At 38.7% G+C, this 11,910-nt stretch overlaps 2 long non-coding RNA genes across 2 annotated transcripts in view; both read left to right on the top strand.

Moving 5' to 3' along the window:
- Positions 1 to 11,910, top strand: part of LOC118172705 — a 95,553-nt gene that overhangs the window by 70,555 nt on the left and 13,088 nt on the right. The gene's annotated exons all lie outside the window — the stretch shown is intronic.
- Positions 1,182 to 3,349, top strand: LOC118172704. Its single transcript, XR_004753825.1, has 2 exons — positions 1,182 to 1,498; positions 1,594 to 3,349. It is a non-coding gene; the product is annotated as an uncharacterized LOC118172704 (long non-coding RNA).

Raw genomic sequence — 11,910 nt, 5'->3', positions numbered from 1 at the left:
TGATTCTCATTGCATGACAAATCCAGAGCTTATGTGGAATGACTCCTATCAACTTTTCTCCACTGAAATATTAGGATTTGGGGATTTTAGCTATACTTTCCATTATGAGTACTCTTATGTGATGCTGTATGCTATGTTTACTTAAGCGATAAAGCAATATGCAGTGGGACTGTTAATCAAAATAAATACATAACATTTTAGGGCAATATGACAAAAATATGTAGTATCATACACGCTTGCATTTAACAATTATGCCACAAAACTGAGACATAGCCTAGATTGTTTTGAAGCTCTAGGCGTTTTACTCTGGAGATTATTGTGAAATTATCCTTTTGTATGGCAAGGCTGAGGCTCTCTTTCCATTTCTTAAACCATTCAGCTACTGGTCTGTTGGTACTCCCCAAAAGCCAGAGCAGGTTTGTGTAGTGATCTTGCATGATATCCCTTGCTCAGCACAGCTGTGTGGAGGTTGGGTGTCATGGCCTGAAGTTGTGGTGGTTTTACCGTGCTAGGCAGTTGAACACCACAACCGCTCTCTCACTCCCCCTCCTCAGATGAGGAGGGGAAGAAGTAAAGGAAAGAACAACTCACGGGTTGAGATAAGGATGATTTAATTAAAAAGGGGAAATATATATATATATATATAATTAAGGAAATATTATTATTAATTAAACAATTCAACTAAAGGGAAAAAAGGGAAAGGGGAAAAGGGAGGGGGAAAGGGAATAACTAAACAAAACAAGTAAAGGCTATGTGGAAGTGCAGAGGAAAGAAATTACTCTCTACTTCCCACAAATAAGCGATGCTTGACCACGTCCTTGAAGCAGGGCCTCAACGCACGTAGCCAGTGTTCGGGAGGAGGACAGACGTTTTCGCAACGAGAGCCCACCCCTTCCCTCTTCTTCCTTTTTCCACCTTTTATTGCTGAGTGTGACATCATATGGTATGGAATATCCCTTTGGTTGGTTTAGGTCAGCTGCCCTGCTGATGTTTCTTTCTCACTTTTTGCCCACCCCCTAGGAGGGTCAGAGAGAGTCCTGATGCTGTGCCAGCACTTCTCAGCAGCAGACACAACACTGGTGTGATACCACTGCTGTTCTAGCTACAAGTGCAGAGCGCAGCACTGTATGGGCTGCTGCAGGGAAAGTTAACATCCCAGCCAGACCCAGTACAGAAGTACATCCCCTCCACCTGAGGGCTCAGCTGCCTGGGCTGGGAGACAGCTTCAGGTGCTGGTTCAGGTGCACAGCTGCAAGGAGAGCTGCCCGAGCTGTGCTTGTTAGGGGCTCCTTCTCCTCACCTGGGAGCTATGCTGAAGCTGAGGATTTGGGGCTTAGCCCCTCCACGAGCAATGCTGTTGCCATGCTTTGTCCTGGCTTGATCCTGACCCTGTCTCAGAGACTTGCTTCTCTGCCTCGAACTGCTCTCTATCTGGGGATCTGGATCCTTGGCTAAGCCTAGGTTCCTGTACTAGATCTTCTCTGCTTGCCTTGCTCAGGTATGGTGGGGCTGCCTTTCTGTCTGTGACAGCCTTGCTGCTGCCCGCCTGGTTTTCATGGTGAGCTTCTGGCTCTGCTTACCCTCTTCAAGTAGGGCCTGACCCAGTTGCTCAGCCCCACTAGGGAAGTGAAGCAGAGTGATCACCTCCAAGCTGCAAGTGAAGTGGCAAAGCAAACCTGAAGGAGACTGCTGACCTCCCTGTAGATTATCCCTTTGACTCAGAAAAACCTGCTTTTTGTAGCCCTCTCTTTTGACCAGAGATGTCTTACCAGCTAAATATAAATTATTCCAGAGGAAGAAAAACAGTATCTTATTTGGTGGGGTATAAGGCTCTCAGGAAAAACAGAAACCATGCATGTTGAACATGAAAAACTCACAAATTTAACTATACCTCATTTCAGATTAACTTTTCTGCATCTGCAGACTGTATGGAGATTTTCCAGATACGTATCAGACCTCCTAATGCAATATCCTTCATGTGAAAGGAGAGTCAGTTACATTTTCCTTCTCAGAAGGAAATATAAGAAGGAAGAATATCCTTCCTCCTCTGAAGGAAGAATAACTCTTATTTTTCTCCCTCAAATCTCTGTCAGAATGTTGCTCTATTTAAAGCACTTTCCTTTCACCATTAACAAGTGCAAGTGACCTTTTTAATAGTAACAAAGAACAGAAAGGGAGTGTGGAGAGAATTTTGTATATCCGCACAGTGGGATTCTTGACTGTGCCCTCTCTTACCCTTGCAGATGAAGCAGTTGTGAGCATTTAGTGACAATGAACTTAGTGGCTGACTTCAGGGCATATTAGTATTTTGGGATATTTTGGCAACAGCAAACGCTTGATAAGGATGCAGTGAAGTATCCCATGGAATTGTTCTAGCCGTGACAAATAATTTCACTCACCTTTGCTGACTAAGCAGTAGTTCTTATATATGGTTTCCAGTTGTACTTTATAAATGACTTTAATTTACAGTGCATTACATGGTTATGTCTCTAAATCCCCATGCAATAATTTGTATCTTTTCCCTTGATAGTTTAATTGTTTGTATTTTTTTCGAAGGTAACTTCTTGGTAATCCAATCCAACAGCTACTTTCCCTTGCTTCTGAATAGTAAATCTTTAGGTACTGTTTATTCAAATTACCCAAGGTACGGATTTTACAACTTTTTAATCTGGATAATGCAAACAGTATTATTCTTCCTCTTCCTTGGGGGAGAGTGTGTGTGGAGGAGAAAGCACCACAAAAACCTATTTCTTTGCATAAATACAAAGCAGAACATTTAATTAGTTTTGCTAGTGTAGCTGACAAATGGTCTGTATGTACTATAAATGGGGTATATATATCATGTATACTTGCACTTTAGTTAGAACTTTGCAGTATCTTAATGCATCTGTCTAAAGGTTTTAGTTCCAAAAAATAAAACTTCATCTTAATCAAATCTTTACAGGAATTTCATTGTTCTAAGCTCCACAATATGATCCCTGATACTTTAAATTCAAGAGAAAATAGTTGGGTAAATAAAATTATTTGCTAGATGGCTATATGAAAACACACGCACACATGAGCAAAAGGAATAGGAAAAACTGAAAATCTGCCCTAAAGTCAGTCCAGTTTGTTCATGACAGGTTACTCAGTGTATGAAACAAAATATTGGAACTTTCTTTGCCTGTCAATGGGTTAGGAAATAGAACTCTTGGTGATTTGTGTTACGGTGAGGTTTACTTTTTGATACTGGTGAGTCCTGCTTATCAGATGAAAGTGCTTACATTCAAGAAAAGTTAGAAAAGGATTACAAACTCTGTGATGGTCACTTTAGAAGAAACTTTCTTTGCAATCTCATTAGAAAACTCACACAAAAAAAAAAAAAATCCAACAAAACCAACAAAAGGGGTACGTGACTTAAAAATAAGACACATTTCTCATTTCCTTTAAGGAAAAGTCAATCCTGCCAACTTGTTTGTGGAATTTTCCTGCACCTAAATTTCCATATCTGACTCTTATGCAACTTCTCATCACTTCTATGATGAAATAGCTGGTGCATCTAAAAGTTGCTTCAACCCTCACTAACTGATTAAAAGGATTTTTTTTTTAAATGGCAATATTCAGTAATTGGGAAAAATCTTTTTGCTTGAGGAGAAATATGAAAATTCTGAATTCTTTTTCCGCTCACTAAAAATTCAAAATTTCACAATGTACATATGTACTTGGACTGCAGGCCAGTTCTGTTATAGTCTTTTACCACTTTAAGCTTGATGAAATGAAGCTAGTGTTTTGCATAGTTGCTAAACAACAAATATATTAAACTCATGCTACATTTTACATCTTCTGTTAAAACCTTCACAAAGATGTAAAATGAAAGTAATGAAACAAATTAATGAGCATAATTCAGTCCATTAAATTTGTCCTTTTAACCCACGTAAATAGAAATTCATTGATTTTATTGCAGGAATTTATAGAAACTTAGTTGATGGATGTAACCTCTTCCAAATGGTTGTCTTATGTCTTTAACTGATTTAGCCTTCTTTCTTTTATTGCCATAGTGCTATTTTCCATGTTCAATCCATTGTTGAAATATGAAATTTCTATCCGAATTACCTTACTTCTTTGAAAGCATGTAATCCTGAGTGCAGAATCTTGTTTCTTTATCAGTCTAGGCAGAAATAAAGCAGAAGTTTACAGACAGCTTCTATAAGTATGGTCATTATCACACTAAAGTCCAAAGCAGGTCAACAGATGTCCTAATAAATATGGCAAAATTAAATATGCCATATGTAGATTTCCTCAGTTCTTCCTGGTTCCTTTGATGTAGATTTAACTTTTATTTTTTTATTTTTCAATGCCTGGCATTTAGAAGTTCATTTAAGACCTCTTGATTCTACCCAGCATTTTTCCATTTTAACTCTTAATCCATTCAGGTTTCAGGATGCGATAAAGGTAGATCTATTATGACCTGTAGGAATTCACAACTTTTGTGATCCTGACTTTATAGGTTGTGGACAGTAGACAATTCAAAAATAATTACTTGAAAATCTGATTCACCATTTATAGTTGCTGTGCTCCCAGTCATCTCAAATAAGTAGTAGAAGGAATTGAAATATGGAGAAAGTTAACTAAAACCTCACTATGTCAGTCAGTTAGAATCAAATATAATCGCTGTGATTTGTATTAAAAATAAATTCATAAGGTAGATTTTCCTGCATTTCTAGTAATGCATTTTCCTGTCCCTCCCCCCCTGTTCCTTTCCTATCCCCTAGTCTTTGATAATGGTTCTTTAATTGTCTTTTAATTTGTATTTACTTAGAGAAAATGTCCTGGCTTCCTACAAATGGATATATTTAGGGGTTAATAATTAAAAAATATTTTTAAAATTGTTATTTTACCAGTTAGCTACTCTCGCTTTGTTTTTTTGGACAGCTTTACTCTTTATTCTTCATAAAGGACACAGGACCTTACTGGTTGTAGTCACAGTTCTGTAAATAACACGTTGGAGCAGCTTTTCATATTGCCAGTGCTTTCTATATTCCTCGCACAAATACAGATACATTTAGGCATATGTCTGCTGAACTGAGGCTTAGTGAGATACAAGAAACAAGGGAAAATTCAGGATTTGGCTTTTCTCCAGTGATGTCACATCACTTCAAACTAGGTTAGTGACACTGGGAATGGGGAAGGAAAGGTCAGTGCGTGCCTACTTTCTCTTCTCAGCCTGCTGAAAGTGCTCTCCTAGCAATGTGAGTATTCTCTCTGGTCAGTTCATCAGAAGTAGCTGAGTCAGATATCATAAACCAGCTAACATACATTTGTTTGCCAGAAGCTCAAGCATATCATAGTCATAGTTTAATTAGTTTAATTGTTACAGGTTTATTATAGCAATAAAATATATCTGTAGCTTGTCAATCGTAAAACACTATTGCTGGGCCTGGACATAATGGGCCTGTCCAGAGATTATCAAACTACTGGTCATGAAATTGGAATGCCCTGTGTTGGTGTCAAAGAGATTGAGAGTGTTCATCTGCCATTGCAAAATTTGTCCTGTAAAAAAACCTGTGATTCAGACAGCTGATTGTACATATCTTCATTCTGAATTAAAAATGAAGGTGCCCTGGCTTCACTGAAATTTTACTGAATTACTATCAGAACAGATACAGCTGATGTCAATAGTCATTTCTGAACACAGCTGATGCTAAAGGAGGAGCAAGAGCTTAGTGTTAAGTAGGAAGTTACTCAGGTAACCCTCATGGGCATAGCTGAGAACATAGCAGTGAGGAATTGGAGCTGGATCAAGAAAGAATATGGTTCTCAAAGTGATGATTACTAGAGACAGAAGTAAAGTCCAAAGGAAAAAAAAAAAAAAAAAAAAAAAAGGAAATTGAACACATGAAATCAAGAGAGCAGGCCAGAATTAGAAGATGGCAACAAAGAGAGTAGTAGCTCAGGAGAGGTGTCTAAAGAATATTTGATAGGAGATTTTGTGCTCCCAACTAAGGTTATTAAATCAGCAACTAGAGAAATCCTGAGGGAAAAAGAGCATGTGATGGATGTAAGAGAAAATACTTTGAAGAGCATAAAACATTGTTAAATAATATTGATTGTGCAGGTGAAAGAAAATCATCTCCATGAAAATGTGAAGTAGCATCTCCCTCTGAAAGCATCAAAAATAACCCTTTCTGGTATGGATGATATGCTAGCAGAACTAAAAATGGATTAGGATGCAGGGTGAGAAACTGGACAGTGATCTAGCGATTGTGTGAGATTGACTTAGAGCAAAGAAAAGGTGTCTGGAAGGAATGTACAAATTGCAGAACAATTTCTGTAGTGTTGCATGTCAGAATGATGTAAGCCACTTTGGAAACGATTTAAAAGAAAACAAAAAGAAAAGGTAGGGTAAGGCCTGAAAGGCTCTTGAATGAGTGGATGGCAAAACATATGACCAGGATTAATAACATTGAGAATTTGGCACCAGACCTGCCGATATCAGAGTTTCTTAGTTTTGGGGGGAAAAAATAAGTAGGAGTTTATGAAGAAGGAGGTGAAGATGAGGCCCCTACCAGAAACAGAGGTTAAAGAGTAGTGTAATTATCACAATCAGAAGCCATCAGTAAATTTGCAGGAGTAGAGCTGGAATTAATTATAAATTGGCAATGGTTTGGAAAATATTTTAAGATTACAATTCGGTGCTAAGGGAAGATGATTCTTCACTAGACCTAGAGACGGAGATCTAGGGAGGGCATGTACACATGGAAAAGAGAAAGAGGGGAAAATTACAAAGAACTTCACTAAAGGCAGAGATGGGTAGTGAGAAACAAGAATCAGAAAAGATTACCAGTGAATAGATAAATTTAGAATACCTGTGTCTTCTGTAGAAATATAACCATGAATACTGAGGTTGTCTTGTAAACATCTTGGGGGTAGGGGGGTGTCATTAATGAGAATGATGGTGATGTTCATAGATAAATTCTTAGCAACAATCCAACTTCTCTAGTCAAGGACTTGAGAAGGGACTTTGGAAGAGCTTTGCTGGAATAACTACTGTGGTACACTCATTTTCATGAATATAAGAGATGGACAGTAGACTCAGCTTCCATTGAAAAGTCATTACATTTTGCACAAGATTTCTGCTACTACTCATGAATGTTTCCTTTTTTATTACGAAACTCCAAGAGTCATGTTTCAAATGCAATTTTGTCAAAAACGAACTAAAATTTTAAGAAGTAGAGATCACTCAAACTGCTCAATTATGTAAATGAAAAGTATATGTTCATTTTGTTTGCTGTTAAAAATGCATTCATGGTAAATCCCAACCTGTCTGTCATTTCAATTTGACTTGCATAAATAAGCTATCTCTGCTTAGAGAGGACTGGGGGCTGTGCAATTCTTCATCTTGGTCACTTTGTGTTTTGCACCCTTTGTCATGGTGCTCAGTTTTTCAATTTTAAAGTGTATGTTCATCACAGAAAATCTTGCCTTTGTATATGTGCTTGTGTTTGGTGTGCATCTGTTGCCAAGGAAGTGGATTGTAGGAAAGATTAAAGAATATATTTGACCTGAAAACCCTAGCTACTTGGATCTTTACGGGCATATATGGACGCATACTTCAAGAAAAACAAATGCACCTTTTATGTTCAGAGGAAATGTGTACGAAATCTGGTAGGTGAAACCCTGACCCCATGAAATCAGTGACAAGCTCTATGTTGATTTCACACAGCCCAGTACTTGGCCCTGCAGACCAAGGTGCAGGTGTTTCTGTTCTGATTTATGCAGGTGTTTCTGCTGTTTCCGCAAAGCAAAGCTGCTGCTTTTTTAATCATCTCCACTGGAATATGAGGAATCTACTCCAGTTTAGGATAAAATACCAGAGGCGGTTCTTGTTGGTGGTTGCAGGGGCAAGAGGCTGCTGCATTGCTTGCTTCCTTTGCAAGTTCATTTCATTCAGTGGTTCCATAAAAGAAAAAGGTATATATTCCAGGGCTGCAGAAATCTTTCCTAGCCTAAAAATGCAGTTTGAATTTTGTTCCTGTAGATAAATATTTTTGAGGGGTGGAGGCTGAAACCTGAACATCTCAGATTTGTTCTTCAAAAGCACACAAATGCTTAGTTCCAGCTGTAGTTCCATTAACTTGCGTTGAAACACAAGTCTTTAAGTGCACATAGTCTTTCTGAAAATGGGATTTTGGTGATTTTTTTTAAAAGCTTCCATATTGATTTTCTTTAATTTCAATAGAATTGATCAAGATAAGCTTGTGTAGCGTTTGAATATATTACTTTAGCAACTTCCACGTTTAGCTACATGTTCAGAAAAATACAGTTAATTTTCAATTTCTGTCTATATGGTTCAGTTAAATATCCTGCTAATTGATTCAGAATTACTTTACTACCGCAAATAGTTCTCATGAAGTGTTTCCATCCTTGCACCTCTAACACAGCAAAGCAAAAATGGCAGCTGCTTGGTCTGTGTTATCTGAGGCACATGGGAATAGGTCTCCAGTTCTGATAGTTTAGTGTTTCTAAACTCAAGGAATTAATTCCAGTCCCACTAAGATCCATTTAAATTTGATAAAACTGCTGTAAAATCTGGGAGAACATACTGTGTAAACAAGATCAGAATCAATCCTAATCCCAGAAATCTGTATGAATACTGGCCATTGTCTCCCACATTCTCTCCTCTCCTTGCAAAATTATTTTTCCTTACCATTAATAACCCGGCTATACCTCACCTCTTGCTATCAGGAAAGGCACAACTCTGCTTTTAAGGTTTTGAAAATTAATTGGAATACCAAACTTTTGGTGTTTATCTCTAAAGCAGAATCACACTGAAACGCTTATTTTAAAACTGAAAATGGAATTTCTCATTTTGAGTCCCTCCTTTCGCAAAAGCCTCAAAAGAGTCTCACCAGTAAAAAATGCTGGCAGTATAGCCATCAGTTGCAAAACCAGCCTAGTTATAGTTACTTCTCTTTCAGTGCTGCTTTAATAATTCCTACTTTACTTTTTTTGTTAGTCTTACTCATACAACACTTTCTTAATCTGCAGTTTTTTGTCCTAAATCTCACTCCATCTTTTCCCTCCTTTGCTTCCTACACCCACGTAATCTTACATCCTTTCTCCTTTACCCGCATATTTCCTTAGAATTCAGCAACGTTTTATTTCATCAAGCACTTAACCTTCCCAGGCTGCTGCTATTACTTGCTTCTTTGGGACTTGCTTCCCAGTCCCTATAACAGGAGTGGAAGGAATAAATATCAGTCCTTTGAATGGTGCAGCTCTGCTGCTACATGGATAAATTCCTCTTGAAGGGTCCCTTATAGAAAACTCTAAATCGATTAAAAGATCGAAAGACAGTGATACCTGAGAGTTTGTTGTATGCCATTTCTGTGGTGGTATACGGAATTCTGGAGTACAGTTGCAGTACTGAGACGCTGCCATGGAGAATGCTACAATCATATCAGATGACAATGTTTGTGTCTCTGGTACCTTCCCAAATCCAGTATCTGTTTGTTGTGGTTGTGTTTGTTTTTTAAGTTATGTTCAAGTTAAGTTACATTTATGCTCAAAATGCTGAGTTTCCATTTAGCATGGCATGTTTGGCCAGCAGTGCTTGTTTTTCTAGATGCATCTTCCAAAGCCCATATTTTCAATTTGCTGTGAAATGTAACTGAACAAGGCTAAGTGCCGGGTCCTGCACCTGGGACGTAATAATCCCAAGCAGAGCTACAGGCTGGGAGATGAGTGGTTGGAGAGCTGCCAGGCGGAGAAGGACCTGGGAGTGATAGTGGACAGTCGGCTGAATATGAGCCAGCAGTGTGCTCAGGTGGCCAAGAAGGCCAACGGCATCCTGGCTTGTATCAGAAATAGTGTGACCAGCAGGGCTAGGGAGGTGATTGTCCCCCTGTACTCGGCTCTGGTGAGGCCGTACCTCGAGTACTGTGTTCAGTTTTGGGCCCCTCGCTACAAGAAGGACATCGAGGTGCTTGAGCGGGTCCAAAGAAGGGCGGCGAAGCTGGTGAGGGGCCTGGAGAACAAGTCCTACGAGGAGCGGCTGAAGGAGCTGGGCTTATTCAGCCTGGAGAAGAGGAGGCTCAGGGGCGACCTTATCGCTCTCTACAGGTACCTGAAAGGAGGCTGTAGAGAGGTGGGGGTTGGCCTGTTCTCCCACGTGCCTGGTGACAGGACGAGGGGGAATGGGCTAAAGTTGCGCCAGGGGAGTTTTAGGTCAGATGTTAGGAAGAGCTTCTTTACTGAAAGGGTTGTGAGGCATTGGAACAGGCTGCCCAGGGAGGTGGTGGAGTCACCATCCCTGGAAGTCTTCAAAAGACGTTTAGATGTAGAGCTTAGGGATATGGTTTAGTGGGGACTGTTAGTGTTAGGTTAGAGGTTGGACTCGATGATCTTGAGGTCTCTTCCAACCTAGAAATTCTGTGATTCTGTATTTTCCACAGCTGAATCTGCCTGTCAGTGCGTTGCGTGGGACTGGGCAAGGGAGCAAGCAGACAGCTCATGTCAGAGCTGGTATTTGGTGAAGGAAGGGAAGTTACTGACTGATCTCAGGAAGTCTAGTCTATGAATCATGTCCTGGTAGATGACTTTTTGTGCAGCTATACTCAGTTTTACTTTCTTCTGTAGGTTCATGCCTGTGCTGAGTGTGCTCAGCAGGACCTACTTTGTTATGGCATACAGTTGACCTCTTCCCTGTGATACACATTTAATCAGAGTCCAGTTCTGCAAAACAGAGCAACTGTGTTAATAGATTTGTCCAGCCATCCCTGTGGCATTGAAGGGTTGTTTTCATGTTAAGGGAAGAACTCTTATCAAGTCTGCATACTTTAGTACGAATGTTTTTACTTGGTAGGCTTTTTCAAATTACTCTCTCTACTCAGTCTCATTTCTTCGGTTCATACTGTACGTTTGAAGACCTTTTGAATTTATTCCATGATTACAGTTCCTTTCCATCTTAACTATGCTTTATTTCTTCCATGCACTCTTCTTATTTTATGAAAAACGCTTACTTGTTTTTTTTTTTATGCTTTCTCACTGTGTTCTTGTCTGTATTTGAACTTTTGTTAAATGTGGTTTACTTAACAATACTAATCAGTGGCCCAAAAGAACTCTCAAAGAAAATGGAGGGGGAAAAAAAAAAGGGACACACTATGAATAGCAAATGCCTTAAACTAAGAGATCTCATACTGCGTGAGCACCAGGAAGCTTCAGCCATTTTTAGAAATAAACTTAAAAAAAATCCTCTTTTGGTAAAGTTTTATTATTATTATTATTTTAATTTGGTTTCTACATAGATGCAGAAGTACCAAAGTACCAAAAGAAATCTCCTTCACATTTGCAATCCCACTCTTAAAAATGCCATGTGATTTATGATTATGTTGATTTATGTTATAAATTTAATGCATGCTTTAACCCTCTGTTCAACGCTCTATTTTTAAGCATGTTTTCCCTGACTTCCACTAATAACTCACATTTCATTCAACTTCTTAGAGAATCTTCACAAAAATATGCATCTGAACTGGACTCTGAAGCCCTAGGCCTATAAATACTGAGAACCTTTTAGAAGGCAAATTCCTTCATTTCTCCCATGCCATAATTGCTTATCTCATTAAGAGATTGCTCTATTAAAATTATATTTGTATTTTTTACATCTTATATTTGAAAACATGAATGTAAAATGTCTCCCTGGGACTCCGCACCATAATGATGAAAGATACAAGTGCAGTCTAAGACAGACATATTTAATTAGTGAGCAAACTTGACATTTTCAGTGTTTAGACTAGACAGGGAAAAAGCCAAGAGCAAACTAGCACTTATTTTTATGTTTTTTAATTTTTTTAGATTGCAGACAGAAAATAATTTATTGAACTCAAATGAAAATGAAACTTCTCTGTATTTGTAGTGGATAAAAGGCCATTA

Source organism: Oxyura jamaicensis, chromosome 11 (genome assembly GCF_011077185.1).
Source record: "Oxyura jamaicensis isolate SHBP4307 breed ruddy duck chromosome 11, BPBGC_Ojam_1.0, whole genome shotgun sequence".
Lineage (NCBI taxonomy): Eukaryota > Metazoa > Chordata > Aves > Anseriformes > Anatidae > Oxyura > Oxyura jamaicensis.
This window is presented reverse-complemented; position numbering and strand designations above follow the sequence as displayed.